The 18,561-nt window shown below is 43.4% G+C and overlaps 1 protein-coding gene across 8 annotated transcripts in view; it reads right to left on the bottom strand.

The window, feature by feature from the left end:
• The window catches only part of adarb1b (adenosine deaminase RNA specific B1b), a 520,712-nt gene that overhangs the window by 81,912 nt on the left and 420,239 nt on the right, over positions 1-18,561 (bottom strand). The window lies entirely within an intron of this gene.

Raw genomic sequence — 18,561 nt, 5'->3', positions numbered from 1 at the left:
GACTCAGGATCGTCTCAACTCTTTTCTGCCCCACAGCAACACTACGGTACACTACACTACACACACCTCCAGAGTGGGAGAAGAGGCGCACTTTAAATCAACAAGGACTGACTGGAAGTGTACAGGAAGCCACTTTTTATTAACATAATCAAATCTTCTGCTCTTCAATCAAACGTAATGCTCATTGTGACATAATGGAGCAGAGAAACCTATAAATGATAATCAAAAGTCATGCAATAAAAAATCCAGACAAACCTAACCAACCAACGAGCTTACTAAATGACTAACTTATTTACAACGTTACTAACATCTCATTCTCATTATCTCTAGCCGCTTTATCCTTCTACAGGGTCGCAGGCAAGCTGGAGCCTATCCCAGCTGACTATGGGCGAAAGGCGGGGTACACCCTGGACAAGTCGCCAGGTCATCACAGGGCTGACACATAGACACAGACAACCATTCACACTCACATTCACACCTACGGTCAATTTAGAGTCACCAGTTAACCTAACCTGCATGTCTTTGGACTGTGGGGGAAACCGGAGCACCCGGAGGAAACCCACGCGGACACGGGGAGAACATGCAAACTCCACACAGAAAGGCCCTCGCCGGCCACGGGGCTCGAACCCAGGACCTTCTTGTTGTGAGGCGACAGCGCTAACCACTACACCACCGTGCCGCCCGTTACTAACATTTACATCTAAATCCATAACAACATTCATAACGAACGCCTCACTAACAAACTTCTCTCCGTCTGCATCTGTTGCACCAGTAAAAAGTTTGGACACACCTTCGAATTAAATGTTTTTTTTCTTTATTTTTATTAATTAAAAAGACGCTTCACGTCTTAAAGTAATGATGGATGTCGTTTCTCTTTACTTAGTTGAGCGCTTCTTGACATAATATGCATTACTCCAGTTGTGGAATAGGGCTATTTACTGTATTTTTATTATTTACTATTTACTGTTTGATGTCAAACGCATTAAGAAGGCAAGAAATTGCACTAATTAACTTGACAAGGCGCACTTGTTAATTGAAAAGCATTCCAGGTTAATGACTACCTCATTAAGATAATGCCAATAGTGTGCAAAGCGTCATCAAGGTCAATGTTGGTTACTTTCAAGAATCTAAAATATTAAACTTAACACTTTTTTTGTTTACCACATAATTCCATACATGTTCCAGATGCTATTTCGGTAGTTTTGATGTCTTCAGTATTGTTCTACAATGTAGAAAATAGTCAAAATAAAGAAACCTATGAATGAGTAGAGGTGCGTCCAAACTTTTCACTGGTACTCACTCTATCTCTCCATCTCTCCATCTCTCCATCTATCTATCTATCTATCTATCTATCTATCTATCTATCTATCTATCTATCTATCTATCTATTAATAAATACTAATTAAACACTACCATTTTGCTAACTTCTTTCCTAAATAACTTACTAAATAGCTAACATCACTCACTAACCTATTTCCAACCTTATTAACATACTTATGAGCCTCTTTCTACTGATTCATCCAATTCATGATTCAATTTTCCCATGACATTTAAAAAAATTACCCAAAATTACCCAAAGAAATGTAAAATTTATTTTCCTGTTCTTTATCAAATTCTCATCTCATCTCATTATCTGTAGCCGCTTTATCCTGTTCTACAGGGTCGCAGGCAAGCTGGAGCCTATCCCAGCTGACTACGGGCGAAAGGCGGGGTACACCCTGGACAAGTCGCCAGGTCATCACAGGGCTGACACATAGACACAGACAACCATTCACACTCACATTCACACCTACGGTCAATTTAGAGTCACCAGTTAACCTAACCTGCATGTCTTTGGACTGTGGGGGAAACCGGAGCACCCAGAGGAAACCCACGCGGACACGGGGAGAACATGCAAACTCCACACAGAAAGGCCTTCGCCGGCCACGGGGCTCGAACCCGGAACCTTCTTGCTGTGAGGCGACAGCGCTAACCACTACACCACTGTGCCGCCCTCTTTATCAAATTAAATATCTTCATTTTGTTAAATTAAAAAAACAAAAACAAAACATTGTTCCATTTTCTTAATAACCAACAATAATTATTTGCCCACATTTGTAAAGGTTGGAGTAAAATATAACAGTCTATTAACTAATATATAATAACTACTGTATTATTCTATCCACATTCACTGGATATGAGCAATCGCGTACTCTGATTAGCTACTCTACTACTAGGGTATCAGCTCATATACTGTGAGTAGAGAAAAACAAAATGGTGGAGCGTGTTGCTGAACCAACCGAGGATGAAATAAAAACTCGATTTGAAAACAAAACCCCCCAAAATGCTAAAAAAAAAAACAACAAAACATGGAATAAAAGTATTTGATGGTAAGAACGTGTTTTTTTTTTTTTTCAAGAATTATTAGCATTATAGCATTTTTCACAAACTGCTCCAGTCATTTTGCCGGTTTGTTTACATTCTAAGCGGAAATTATTTAGTCAGACGTTTTGTATAAAAAGTTTTTATTTTTCAAATTTGCAAAAAATAAAAATGCTCCGTTTCTCAAAATCCAGTGGATGTGGATAGAATAAAACAGTTATTTCACTCAATCTCGTCATACATAGCTTATAGCCGACTCAGTGCTACGCGTCTCATCAGCTATCAGCTCATGTACGACTTGATTTCATGGAATAACTGTTAAATATATAAACACACACACACACACACATAACTGATATATTCCTTTGATTAAAAAATTTATAATGTTAATAATAAATAGGCCTTTTTCTTAATCAACGTTTAGGAACATTTATACTCCCGTCAGTTGCTTCTCTTTTCTTGAGCTTTCAGCAGTCTGGAAAGAGAGAGCTCTGATTTCTTGTTGAATCGATTTATACAGTCAATCACACAACAGCTCTTTCCCATTTTAGATCTGCTTATTTTGTGTGTGTTTTCGCAGCATTAGAGCTGTGTTACTTCTTCCTGGTGTGAAGCCATGTGCATTCCCACTATTGTGCATTCTTGTACCCTCTGCCGTCTAAACAATGCAATTCCAATGAGGAAAAACTAAGAGATTACACAGCCTGATAATAATCGTGATTCATTTTTATTTCATTGATTAGAATCGTCATAAATTCTTATTGGACAATATATTGTTACATCCCAATCTATTTACTATCTCTACTGTCTAACTTAAAGAGCCAATTTTCTAAGTAAATGACTATCTTTGTAATTCAGTGAATTGCTATTTAATAACATACCAATATTTTAATTTGCTTAGCTAATACACCTGAGCTCACCTGCCTCTTGATACTTCCAGAGGCATTCATGCTCTATTACGACCTCATTATGATTGCGTTATCATTTTCCAAACCAGAGTTACAAGCTCCCACACTGTTCAACTTCTACATGATGAGACTGGAAAAATCTTAAATTATACTCAAATACATTATCATCTTTTATTTACATATGTATAGTTTTTGTAACCTTGCTAGGGCACCAGATGGCAAGTGCAATCCGACAGAGCTTCTCCTGTGAATCATCAGCAGGGTGAGTCTGAAAAGCTTCCGAATATCACAGTGTGCTTATCCAATGAAAATCTAAATAAGAAACTGGTGTCAGGGCTTTGAGGTGCTAATAAATGACCTTGCTTTCCTTCATGGGGTGCTTTAGGGTGAAGGCGGTAAGTGACAGGACAATAGAGAGCTTCATTTCTCCTGGTTTAATGGCTCTTCCTGACAGCCATCTACTAATACACACACTTCCATTCAAAGCAGCTCTGAGCACCGCTGACGGCTCAAAGGCTATGAAAGGATGTTGTCTAATCCTGAAACCTTTTGATCACTTGCATGAGGATGACTTGAGAGAGAAGCTGACTTGCGAGTGATCCCGCTAACGGTTTGAATGTTTAAATTAATCCAACAATAGTGCAGGCGCTGAACCTACAGAAATCGGTACATCTTTCCACCTGCTGATGTTACAGCCAATTACGATTTCCTTCGCTAGCAAAACAAAACAAAAAAAAATCCTTTGTTTTCTTCCATCTTCACACCTCTGATGTTTCACATGACATGACAGCAGTGAGTTTCATACAACTGTCTCAGCCTACCGTGTGGATGTCACGATCAGATCAATATCTGATTATATGGACTGATGCGGGGCGGCACGGTGGTGTAGTGGTTAGCGCTGTTGCCTCACAGCAAGAAGGTCCTGGGTTCGAGCCCCGTGGCCGGCGAGGGCCTTTCTGTGCGGAGTTTGCATGTTCTCCCCGTGTCCGCGTGGGTTTCCTCCGGGTGCTCCGGTTTCTCCCACAGTCCAAAGACATGCAGGTTAGGTTAACTGGTGACTCTAAATTGAGCGTAGGTGTGAATGTGAGTGTGAATGGTTGTCTGTGTCTATGTGTCAGCCCTGTGATGACCTGGCGACTTGTCCAGGGTGTACCCCGCCTTTCGCCCGTAGTCAGCTGGGATAGGCTCCAGCTTGCCTGCGACCCTGTAGAAGGATAAAGCGGCTAGAGATAATGAGATGAGATGAGATGGACTGATGCGATCAGAGCTCCGATATCGATATATCGTATCAGAAATGGAACACACTGGAACAGTTTATCCTTAAAAAACATCACAGGTTTGAGGAAAGTGAATGATGTAATTGCTGCAGTGACCTGGATGTGTAGATTCCTCCTTTACAACATCCAAAGAATGCGCCCTTTCCTCACCACCTAGTCCAAGTGCTGATCTTTTCCCGCTTGGACTACTACAACTCTGTCCTTGATGGCCTTCTAGAATCTGCCATCAGACCCCTGAAGCTCATCCAGGATGCTGCAACTCGTCTGGTCTACAACCTCCCTCGTTCTTCCCATGCCACCCCTCTGCTTTCTGACCTGCACTGGCTACCTATTGCAGCTCGTGTCAAATTTAAGACATTGGTGCGAGCTTGCCAGGCCCTCAAGGGGTTAGGGCCCGCATGCCTCCAGAGTCTGATCCACCCCTACACACCAGCCAGATCCTGGCCCCTCCTCCTCTCCTCTCTGCTCCTGCCCAGCCCGCTCAAGACTGCTGTCTGTCCTGGTTCCCCGTTGGTGGAATGACCTTCCCACTGAGTTCAGAACTGCTGACTCCCTGACTACCTTCAAGCGCAGACTGAAAACTCACCTCTTCAGGCTGTACCTCTCCCCTTCTTCCCTGCCCGCCGTGTAACCGTGTAGCGGTCTAGAGCAACCCAGGCTGTGTACGGTCTAGCCAGGGGTTAGCCGTTGGAGTTTTATTTTTCTCTATTTATTTGTACTTTGTCTGATTGGTTTGTTTCCTTGGCTGTTTGCTGAGTATTGGTACTTCAACAGAATATTACACTAAGTGTTATTCTGTCACTTGTTCAGCTGGCACTAAGAACGTTCTTGTCTAGAAGTTCGGTACTTTGTGAACCTAACTTTTGCACTTGTTTTACATCGCTCTGGATAAGCATTTACATCTGCTAAATGCCATGTAATGTACTATAATGTAATGGTGTGGTGTACAAGTGTGTCCGAGTGCAGCATGTTCCTCCACTTGCTAAATGATAACACTGTGGGATTGTAAGATGCGTTTTACAGTAAGTGATACCGTGATAAATTATGTCACAATATACTTTTCTGAGACATTGTAATGTTTTCAAAATATAACAAAATCAACTGTGAGCTCCTGCTTACTTATGTATCCCCCTGCTCTCGCTTATATCAGAATGCAAGCAATCGAAGGAACAGGACACTTATTATGAATGTTAACTTCGACAAATAATGAACCCTGAAACAAGTAAGTAAAGAGCCGTGTCTCTCCCCAGGGATTTCAAACAGCATCCTGGTAAACTGCCATTTTGAAATAGCATTTTGCTTCTTGAAATAGTGTCAAAATCCACGCTATATGTTTCATAAATACATTCAGTCGGTAAACAGGAAGTCGATGTGGGACGGACCTGAAAACGGTATACACGCTATAGAACCCCAAGCTGAAGCTTGGTACCAAATATCAAGCAGTTGCGATTTGTAGTTGCTGAGAAAAGTGTTACAAAAATTTTGTAAATCCACGCTATATGTTTCATAAATACATTCAGTCGGTAAACAGGAAGTTGATGTAGGACAGACCTGAAAATGGTATACATGATATAGAACCCCAAGCTGAAGTTTGGTACCAAGTGGCTATGATTTGCGGTTGCTGAGAAAAAGGGTGTTTTGGACGGACGGAAATACAGACGGATGGACAGAGGTAAACCAGTATAACCCCCGAGCCAGGGTATAATAATAATAATAATAACAATAATTACAACAGGTTGGCAAGCAGACGGGTGATATGGGAAGAACGAGGGAGGTTGTACTGTACACCAGACGAGCTGCAGGGGTCTGATGGCGGATGCTGGAAAAATACTGGATATTTGCCCACAGACAAAAGTATGATATCAGGATTCTCAGAGGCATTTCTCTGATACTTGATATGTATCATGATATACTGGTATATGTTTGCACACAAACTGCCAGCAGCCCCCCCCAAAAAAAACCCCCCGCAAACCAGCACTAATGTCATGTTTTGTTTGTTTTCCTCCAAACTATTTGATTATTTCTGTGATGTCTTAAAAAAAAAAACTTTATTTTTTCATATTTAAAAATCATCACCCCAATTATAGCAAATGTCACTTCGAGATGTGGATTCTTCAGATGTTGTAGAAGAGGAATTTATACGTCCAGGTCACTGCAGCAATTACATCATTCAGTTTCCCCAAACCTGTGATGTTTTCTAAGGATAAACTGCTCCAGTGTGTTCCATATCGGATATGATATCGATATCAGAGCTCTGATCTCATCGGTCCATATGATCAGATATTGATCCGATAGTGACATCCACTAATATTTTTCCAGCATCTGTGGTCACTTGAGGGAAATCTTGGTTTGAATTTTAAGAAATGAAAGTTCAGGTTTTTTTTTTTTCCATTCATGACTTTTCTTTCCTCATTAAAGATTATGCGTTTAGAGTTAAAAATAGCAAATTTTTCGATGCTTTTTTTTTGTGTCAAAAGATACCCCACACAATGTGGAATTTTATTCAATACTTCAACTAAAAAAGTGACCACATTTTGCTGTGAATGTAACTGATGAACTACTCCTATACTGACCAACCCTAAAGTGTGTATTTTTACATGCCCCGGTCCAATTTTTTTGAAACATGTTGCTGGCACTGAATCATCACATTCTGTCTTTATTTACATTTCACACAGCGTGCCAACTTTTTTGGAAACAGGATTGTAGACTGCGTATAAATTTCTGAGTCTGTGTAAATGTGTGTGTGGCAGCGGGGGCATGGCCAAGCATCAGTCTGTGAATGGAGGGCGGAGTCAGGGGAGGTAATTGGTGGAATCATTGCACCTGATGGGGATTAACCTGTGTCTGTGTGTCTTCCCCAGTGACCATGCCCTTTAAAAGGAGAGGAGAGCAGAGAAAGGGAGCTCTCCCCAACTAGAACACTTGTGTGTGTGCATGCGTGGCTGGGAAACGAGTGAATGAGCTGAAAAACCACACATAGTGTTAAAAATAAATAGTTCATTGAGAACTCAATTCTGGCCTGCCGTGCTTCTGTGCTCCACCCACCTGGTCCAATACCACAGTGGTGCTGAAACCCGGGAAAGTGCAGAAGGGAACGGCCACATGGAGTCCTCCCCCTTCCAGGACCTGGTCCATGCCCTCGCCACAGCCCAACAGAGCCAGCACCAGGTGCTGATCGCCCTCCAGAAGGAGCAAGAACAACGCTTCAAAGCCCTGGTGCTGGCGCAACAGGAAGATCGCTAGGCGTTCCAGCACCTGTTTGTGTTGGCGGGGGCCCCAATCACCACCGCCGCGGACCCTCCCCACCTCACCCTAATGAAGATGGGTCCGCAGGACGACCCCGAAGCCTTCCTCGCTCTTTTCGAGCAGGCAGCCGAGGCGTGGGGTTGGCCGGTGGAACAGCGCGCAGTGTGCCTCCTCCCCCTGCTAACGGGCGAGGCGCAGCTGGCCGCACTACAGCTCCCCGCCAACAGCCGGCTGGTCTATGCGGACCTCCGCAGGGCCGTCCTCTAGCGCATGGGTCACACCCCGGAGCAGCAGCGGCAGCGCTTCCGCGCACTGCGCCTGGAGGAGGTTGGCCGGCCATTCGCGTTTGGCCAGCAACTCCGGGACACCTGCCAGCGGTGGCCGAGGGCTGACAACTGCGACGCCGAAGGAATCATCGATCTGGTGGCGCTGGAGCAATTCGTCGCCCGACTTCCGGAAGGAACCGTGGAGTGGGTCCAGTGCCATCGCCTGGCGTCGCTGGATCAGGCCATCGAGCTGGGGAGGACCATATGGCAGCCGTTCCGACAGCAGGACAGCATGTCTCCCCTTCTCCCCTCTCTCTCTCCCCCCTTCTGTTCCTTGCCCTCGCCACATTCCCCCACCGCGGAGGCCGGCTCCACCCCAGCCAGCCCGCCGCACCCACAGTGTCCTACCGTTTCCTACTTCCGTGTCTGTGTCTTCCCCCCCTTAGGTGAGTGATCTCCGGAACACCGGTGCAGAGAGAGAGCCTGGGCCGGTATGCTGGCGCTGCGGGGAGCCGGGGCACCTCCAGCATCAGTGCTTGGGCGCGGTGGTCCAGATCCCCGACGCACCGGGGACCGCCCTCGATTGGGCCGGAGCGTATCGCATACCGGTGAGTATCCAAGGGGATACGTATTAGGCTTTGGTGGACTCCGGCTGTAATCAGACCTCAATCCACCAAAGCCTGGTGCAAGACGAGGCATTGGGGAGAGCACAGTTGGTGAAGGTGTTATGTGTGCACGGGGATGTTCACAACTACCCTTTAGTGTCGGTCCACATTCTGTTTCGAGGGGAGAAATTTAGAGTACAGGCGGTGGTTAATCCTTGCCTTACCCACTCGATAATTTTGGGGACTGATTGGCCAGGATTTCGGGAATTAATGACACACTTAGTGAAGAGTGGGGCCTGCCATAGTTCAGTGGGGGGAGGTCCCAGAGTGGCATTGGTGGGAGCAGCTGTCACAGAGCCGTCTACATCATCACCGTGTCAGAGTGAGGAGCAGCAGGCTCCTCCTCCCTCTCTTGGGGATTCCCTCGCGGATTTCCCATTAGAACAGTCGCGAGACGAGACTCTGTGGCATGCGTTTGACCAAGTGAGAGTAATCGATGGTCAAACGCTCCAGCCAAACGCCACCCCGTCCTTCCCCTATTTTTCCGTTATTAAGGATAGATTATACCGAGTGACACAGGACACTCAGCCTAAGGAACAAATAACCCAACTTTTAATCCCAAAGAGCTGCCGGGAATTTATATTCCAGGCGACTCACTTTAATCCCATGGCTGGACACTTAGGGCAGGACAAGACACTAGCCTGAGTAATGGCCCGGTTCTACTGGCCAGGGATTTGCGGCGATGTCTGTAGGTGGTGTACGGCGTGCCGCGAATGCCAGTTAGTAAATCCCGCGGCCATCCCAAAAGCGCCTTTGCGCCCTCTGCCATTAATCAAGACCCTGTTCGAAAGAATTGGGATGGATCTCGTCCAGCCATTAGATCGGTCAACACAAGGATATCGCTTTATTTTAGTTCTGGTAGACTATGCAATGCGATATCCGGAAGCAGTGCCTCTTCACAATATCTCAGCACATAGTGCTGCAGAAGCGCTCTTCCACGTCATCTCCCAGGTCGGAATCCCCAAAGAGATTCTGACTGATCAAGGCACTATGTTTATGTCACGTACACTGCGCGAACTGTATGGGTTACTGGGAATTAAGCCTATCCGCACCAGCGTTTATCACCCACAAATGGATGGCTTAGTCGAACGGTTTAATCGCACCCTCAAAAACATAATTAGAAAATTTGTAAGCGAAGACGCATGCAACTGGGATAAATGGCTCGAGCCCCTGTTATTTGCAGTGCGAGAGGTCCCACAAGCCTCCACGGGGTTCTCCCCGTTCAAATTACTATATGGGCGTAAGCCGCGTGGCATTCTGGATGTGTTACGGGAAAATTGGGATGAGGGACCTTCAACCAGTAAAAACAAAATTCAATACATTATTGACTTGCATGCCAAACTCCACACACTCATGCACCTAACCCTGGAGAATTTGCGGCAGGCCCAAGAACGTCAAGTCTGTCTGTATGACAGGGGCACGCACCTTAGGGAATTCACACCGGGAGATAAAGTACTCATATTGTTGCCCACGTCGAGCTCTAAATTAATCGCCAGGTGGCAAGGACCCTTTGACGTCACACGGCGAGTCGGGGACGTCGACTATGAGGTGAGGCGAACGGACAGGGGTGGGGCGTTACAGATATACCACCTCAACCTACTAAAACTTTGGAATGAGGAAGTCCCCGTGGCGTTGGTGTCGGTGGTTCCAGAGAAGGCGGAGCTGGGGCTGGAGGTTCAAAAAGGGAAACTGACATCGCCCACCGCTCCAGTCCCCTGTGGAGACCACCTGTCCCCGACCCAGCTCACGGAGGTCGCCCAGTTGCAAACAGAATTTTCTGACGTGTTCTCACTGCTGCCCAGCCGCACCCACCTCATAGAACACCACATTGAGATGCCCCTGAGGGTAGTAGTGCGCAGCCACCCTTACAGACTGCCCAAACACAAAAAAAAGGTGGTTCGGGAAGAGCTCGAGGCCATGCTCGAAATGGGCATCGTCGAGGAGTCCCACAGCGACTGGAGCAAAGAAAAAAGTCAAAAGTATTGCTGTGAGCCTCTCAGTCGACAGACTCACATGTTGTGTTGCATCTATCGAGTGATAACAGATACGTGGGGATGAATAGAGTTGGACATTACAACTGAGAAGATTCAAAAGCTGTTGTGATGAACTGAATGAGACTGTTAGCCGTTACGGGCAGTTTGACAGTCATGGGGACAGCTGCAATGTTCAAACTGTCCGCTCTCTCAAAAATGTAAACAGATACAATTACATTTCACAGTGTTTTTGATGCAGTGAGGTAAAAGGAAACTGAAATTGAAAACGGAATGGAAATATCCTTTCCCGGTATCATGCAGTGTAAATTTAAATGCCAAAAATGTCTGGTTTTTTTTTTTACCTCATTTTACAAAAAATTAATTTTACATGCTGAAAAAATTGAAATGCGCAAAATTCATGCAAATATGTTCTATTATTATACATGAAGGCCACTTTTTCCATGGAATAAAAACGTGTTCTATTCCCTTCTCGTGGGTTTACTGATGGTATGCAATATTGTGATCATATCGCTTCTCCTCCATGTATTACACCACTCTCCTCAATGGAGAATGAGCGTGCAATATTGTTATAATATTGCACGTTGTCAAGACAACACAACGTCACACGTCAGAGCTCATTCGAAGATCCAATGACACAACTTTTCTTTCGTGCATGTGCACAATCATTTCTTTGTCGGCCAGCAGAGAGAGAAGACGGGGTTAATCCAGTGCTCGGAACCTAAAGATGTGCTGAACACCTGAAAGGCTACCAAAACTTCATGATATATTCTTCACGCATATTTACCAGAGAAAAACATACCAACGGACATCGAAAAACTGGAAAAGAGACACATCGGAGATGTAAAACTTTCACACTAGTGAGTGACTGACAGTTTGTACACAAACATGGTGGCGAGGTCTGCTTTGTTAAAAGCAGAAGATTTAAAGAGAAAGATGCGCTGAACACCCGAAAGGCTACCAGAACTTCCCTGGATATTCTTCACGCATATTTACAAGAGAAAAACATACAACCCTGATTCCGAAAAAGTTGGGACAAAGTACAAATTGTAAATAAAAATGGAATGCAATAATTTACAAATCTCAAAAACTGATATTGTATTCACAATAGAACATAGACAACATATCAAAATGTCGAAAGTGAGACATTTTGAAATTTCATGCCAAATATTGGCTCATTTGAAATTTCATGACAGCAACACATCTCAAAAAAGGTGGGACAGGGGCAATAAGAGGCTGGAAAAGTTAAAGGGACAAAAAAGGAACAGCTGGAGGACCAAATTGCAACTCATTAGGTCAATTGGCAATAGGTCATTAACATGACTGGGTATAAAAAGAGCATCTTGGAGTGGCAGCGGCTCTCAGAAGTAAAGATGGGAAGAGGATCACCAATCCCCCTAATTCTGCGCCGACAAATAGTGGAGCAATATCAGAAAGGAGTTCGACAGTGTAAAATTGCAAAGAGTTTGAACATATCATCATCTCCAGTGCATAATATCATCAAAAGATTCAGAGAATCTGGAAGAATCTCTGTGTGTAAGGGTCAAGGCCGGAAAACCATACTGGGTGCCTGTGATCTTCGGGCCCTTAGATGGCACTGCATCACATACAGGCATGCTTCTGGATTGAAAATCACAAAATGGGCTCAGGAATATTTCCAGAGAACATTATCTGTGAACACAATTCACCGTGCCATCCGCCGTTGCCAGCTAAAACTCTATAGTTCAAAGAAGAAGCCGTATCTAAACATGATCCAGAAGCGCAGACGTCTTCTCTGGGCCAAGGCTCATTTAAAATGGGCTGTGGCAAAGTGGAAAACTGTTCTGTGGTCAGACGAATCAAAATTTGAAGTTCTTTATGGAAATCAGGGACGCCGTGTCATTCGGACTAAAGAGGAGAAGGACGACCCAAGTTGTTATCAGCGCTCAGTTCAGAAGCCTGCATCTCTGATGGTATGGGGTTGCATTAGTGTGTGTGGCATGGGCAGCTTACACATCTGGAAAGACACCATCAATGCTGAAAGGTATATCCAGGTTCTAGAGCAACATATGCTCCCATCCAGACGACGTCTCTTTCAGGGAAGACCTTGCATTTTCCAACATGACAATGCCAAACCACATACTGCATCAATTACAGCATCATGGCTGCGTAGAAGAAGGGTCCGGGTACTGAACTGGCCAGCCTGCAGTCCAGATCTTTCACCCATAGAAAACATTTGGCGCATCATAAAACGGAAGATACGACAAAAAAGACCTAAGACAGTTGAGCAACTAGAATCCTACATTAGACAAGAATGGGTTAACATTCCTATCCCTAAACTTGAGCAACTTGTCTCCTCAGTCCCCAGACGTTTACAGACTGTTGTAAAGAGAAAAGGGGACGTCTCACAGTGGGAAACATGGCCTTCTCCCAACTTTTTTGAGATGTGTTGTTGTCATGAAATTTAAAATCACCTAATTTTTCTCTTTAAATGATACATTTTCTCAGTTTAAACATTTGATATGTCATCTACTGTATGTTCTATTCTGAATAAAATATGGAATTTTGAAACTTCCACATCATTGCATTCCATTTTTATTTACAATTTGTACTTTGTCCCAACTTTTTTGGAATCGGGGTTGTACCAACGGACATCGCAAAACTGGAAAAGAGAGCAATAGCGGAAATATCGTCAAAGTTCTACTTGGAGGTGAGGAAAAGTGATGGAGACTTTTACAAGAGGACTTCACTCGTGGACTTCACTCAGCAAAGCCCTTTTGTTTTGAACAACTGCAACGGAACAATTAACTACGACCAAAAGTAACTTTGGACCTGAACTGTGAGCCTGGACATAGCTTGTATATAAGTTGGGTTGTTGTTCAGGCTTTTTGGATTGTACCATTTTTATTGTTAGAACTTTGACTCTGTACAGTACATTGGATTGACAGAACATTGAATTACATTCAATCAGAATCAGCATTCAATATTGGTAGGTTACCCCCCTGTTCTTAACTTTTTGTAAAATATATAATTGTTCCATTGAATGTGCATGTATAATAATAATAATAATAATAATAATATTGGCTGGCTTTTTTTCATGGTCTATCAGATATATTCCATTCATCTAGCATGATACTGAACGAGTCGATGACAAGTAGCTGAATGGAATATATCTGATATACCACGAAAAAAGCCAGCCAGTATTATTTAAATATACTGTACATGTTAACATTATACACATATCGTAATCATTAAAAAATTATATATAAGTAATTGGCTAATCTAAATAAATGTGTCTTCAAAGCAGATTTGAAATGATCTAAACTAGTATCAGCTCTAAGCTGGCTAGGTAACGATTTCCACAAGACTGGCGCAGCCAAAGCAAAAGCCCCATCTCCTGTAGCCTTCTTAGGCTACATCCACATGACAATGGCAACGAGATGTTATTTAAAAATATATCGCGTCCAAATGGGCAACGATCAGTAAAATATCAGGTCCATATGGCAACGCAACGCTTGCTGAAAACGATGCAATACACATGCAACACCTCTAGGGGCGCTGTAAGACGGTCCCTTCGGAGACACAAGAACAATAGACGTAAGGACGCATGCGCATAAACTATTATGCGCAAGACTTCATATTAGCCACAAAGTCAGGAAAATCTGTTCGTAAAATTACATTATAATGACCAAATACAATGAAAAGAATTTTTCCAGTCTCACCTGTGAAAGGTAATCCCATGTGATCTCGTTTGGACGGCAAACCTGTTGGTACAGTTAAACGCAGCTAATCTTTATTCTCCGCTTTGACCTATCCAATATGGCGGCGAGGATGACGTATGATTCTACGCGGAAGGCGGCGTCTTTAATGGTCCGGAATAAATTGAATGCTACACGTTGATGGATTAATTTGCTCTTCTACGCCCTTTTTGAGGAATGTATTGTAGGACTTAAACCAACATATGAAGAGGTGAGATCGCTCCTTTTTTTCCCTATTTTTGCTGGCGGGATTGACTCTGCCCTAAGGGCTATTCTCTCTCTCTCTCTCTCTCTCTCTCTCTCTCACTTTGCACCATTACACAATAAATATTCACAGTGAAAATATTTTGTAAGCGCGTTTCATGAACCAAGTTATAGGATTTGTCGACAACTCGCATCGAGTTCGTTACACTTCTACCTGGTGTGAAGCACTCACAGTCATGTGGTTGTGACGTCATCGTAAACAAATCCGTTCTACTCATCCAGACGAATTCACAACGGCAACGTTGCCAGATCTTTCCACTCTGGAACCCGTTCTCAAAAAGATTGCGTTTTGGGCACCCAAAACGCCGGTGCCGTGTGGACGCCAGGCCGAAACGATAAACAATTGTATCGGAGTCACCTGAATCCGTTGCCGTGTGGACAGGGCCTTAGTCCTTAGCACAGGAGGTGCGAGTCGTAGTTCATATTTTGATGCAACTTCTAAGGTGTAGAGGGTCAGTAATGTATGATGGGGCATGACCCAGTAAAGCCTTAAAAATAATTTAAATCATTTTAAACATAATCCTGTACTTTACCGGTAGCCAAAAGGTGAAAGTTAGATGTGTAATAAAAGTATTTTTACCATGTAAATAGATCATGCTACCATATTTATTAAGGCTAACTTTATTGCTAGAGCGATACTGCAGACATCGATGTTTAAAAAAAAAAAAAAGTCCTTTCCGAAATCAAGTTTAGGCTTCAATATTTCAATACCCACTTTAGCCTTATTAAACTGATTGATATTTTTTGAAAAAGTACTAGTATTGCCTTATTTTATCAGATCGAAGTGTATCATTTCTCTGTGAAATACATAAACTACACAGCCTGAAGTAAACAACGTCCAATTATCCGTCAAAATTATTATCTTTTACTTATAAGGCAATGTAATATTATCGAATTTCATTTAAACCTAAAATAAACCTACTGTCTTTTTCTATTTTGTCTGTTTAAAGGAACATATATGTTCATCTTTTTTGTTGAAAAAAAGACAAAAATGACATTTTTAGCCCCTGTGAGACCCTTTTGTCCCCATTACTGTAAAACCGCCCTTATAAAGGGAAAGTCTGGGCATAACATTTATTTCAGGATACATTTTAAACTACATTTTGAAAGGGAGACGTGCTGTTTTTTTCCCCCCACACTATCTTAACATACGCTATCTGACTAAAGGTATAAATTCAATTTTGTTCTCCTACAGTGCTGCTGATTTCTTGACTCTGTTAGTCAGAAGGTGTCCTGACCAATCCATAAGGACTGGTATGGAGGCCGTGCCATATTAATTACATCTCATAATAAACAATTTAAAAAAATGATTTTCTGTAAGGAGTTATCAAGAAGGAAATGCTTATTTTACACTGATGGAAAGTGTGTCCAGCGTGAGTGCTTTATAACCGTCAGGACGTTTTCGGTCACTGCAGAATGTTCAGGACCATTTTGTGGTTTTACAGTAATATGATAATGTCTTATAAACTTCAACAGAAGGAAAGGAGGTTAGAGAGGCTAATAAGGTAAAAACTGTTTTTATTCTATCCACATTCACTGGATATGAGCAATCGTGTGTGCTGATTGGCTACTCTACTACTAGGATATCAGCTCATATACCGTGAGTAGAGAAAAACTAAATGGTGGTGCGTGTTGCTGAACCAACCAATGACGAAATGAAAACTCGACTCAAAAACAAAACCCCTCAAAAATCATCATCAAGGATCTAAAAGAAACAGAAATAGCTAAAAGAATATAGTGCCCCCCCCCAATATCTCCTGTTCCACACTCCAGACCAGTCAGTGGCGGTAATGCACCCTTAAAGCTCAACGGCCTTTTGATTTCATAAAATCAGTGAAATTTAGTTCGATCTGAAATTTGGTCATTGTGATATATGTTTATTTCTGTAATATCTCACAAAATACCAGGCCATATTGTGGCTGGGAAGGTATTTAATTTGAGGGATTTCTGAGCAAATAATGTGCATGAAATCGCTCACTTTGTGCAGTCAAGCAGCCAGAGGAAGTCCGTGTGTGTGTGTGTGTGTGTGTGTGTGTATGCGCAGGTTTACCTTTGACGGTGCTAGGGTGACCACCTGTCCTGCATAGCGCGTGCGCGTACAGCATTTGAAGCCGAATTTATGCGTCCCGCAAATTCAGAACGTGTCCCGCATAATCGATGCTTGCTGAGGGGGATGTCGCTCTCCCCGGGCCACCCAGGCAGCCAAACGAATATTACTTGACATTTCAGCACACCGCCGTCGCCACTATAGACTGTAGAACAAAACCACACACACACCCCTCACAACCGACTGGTTGTTGTCAACTTTTTGTTGTTGCCATGACACCGCACTCACGTGCACAGACAGTGACGAGGGACGCAGGTGCAACGCATGCATTGCTTTCATATTAAAAAATGGAGAAAGGTACCGGGGAGATGGCAGGTGAGGCACCGCCACTATTTGTGGCTGAAAGGGGTTGAGGGGGATACCGAGAGGGCTTTTTGTGACCTTTGCAAAACATCTTTCTCAATCGGACATGGCGGGGAATATGATGTGAAACGACACAGGCTCGCGGAGACTCACAAGAAACGTGTGCAAAGAAAGAAACGTCTAAATCTATGAATGCTTTCCTCCGACCTAAAAACGACTCTCTAGCTGACAAAGTGACTGCGGCAGAGGTGACGAGTGTGTATCACACTGTCCAACACGCAATATCATATCGGGCAGGAGATTGTGGCACAAAGCTGTGGTTGTGAGTTAAGAGACTTTTTCTACTGTTTCTGTGGTGCTGAGCCACTACAATTCCTGTTAATCCACTGAAAACTAAATGGAGACTTGTCACTATTCCTGCTGTACTGATGCGCTGCAAAGCCTCAGACTCAATATTATATTATGATTGATTTAAAGTGAATAAATTGTAATGGAAAATAAATAAAATTGAGTAGCTTCAGTAAATCATAAGTGGAAGTGTGTCTGTCAAGTCATTGAATGGTCAAAATATTATGAATGTTTATTTAAAAAAAAAAAAGCACATTTGGTGGCCTGTTCATGACCATACGTCACCAATAACAGCAGAATAGGGTATTATTGATATACCATGTAAGGTAGTATGTGCTAGAAATGGGTAAACCACTATCTGTGAGTCTTCCAGCGGCCGGCGCGGCGCAGTGGGGGCGGCGTCCCACATTGTCCCTCAAAAACATACCCCTTGTCCCCCCTTGGGCTTATGAGCAGGTGGTCACCCTAGACGGTGCACTGACAGTTCCATCTTCCATCATTCTGTCGCTAAACGAACAGCTGACCACACCGAGGTGCTCGCTGAGCGCCGATATTTATTAGTTTGGTCCTGCGTTTCCTTTCCTTCGTATATAACATAACGTCTTTTCTTCTCGCTTTCTTTCCGTTACTATAGTCGGTCTTTCACGTTTCATTCACACACTCACGTCCTCCATTTTTCTCTCCTGTTTCAAATTTGTATCCCACAATGCCTTGCGCGAACGGGGAAAGCCCACCACGTCATGCATGACGTAGTATCTTGTACTGGTTCATGGTGAAGCAGGAAAAAATAGAGGAGAATTTAGGGCCACGTGGAGATAAATTCATTAATTGTTCTATTTTAAAAAAATGAATAAAATTGGAAGTCTGTGATTCGAATTCAGTAGCTTTCGGTCCACTAAACGAAAATAATTGGGTGTCGGGGAAAATTCTTTTTATGACCTACACTTGAAAAATCTGAAAGGCAGTCTAGCTTTAAGTTGGTTTACCAACCGCCAAAAACACCCTAAAGTAGAAGAAAAAGAATGAAACACCAAAATTTTTCACAAATTGCTCCTGTCATTTCGCCAGTTTGTTTACATTCTCAGCGG

The sequence above is a fragment of the Neoarius graeffei genome, chromosome 9 (assembly GCF_027579695.1).
Source record: "Neoarius graeffei isolate fNeoGra1 chromosome 9, fNeoGra1.pri, whole genome shotgun sequence".
Lineage (NCBI taxonomy): Eukaryota > Metazoa > Chordata > Actinopteri > Siluriformes > Ariidae > Neoarius > Neoarius graeffei.
This window is presented reverse-complemented; position numbering and strand designations above follow the sequence as displayed.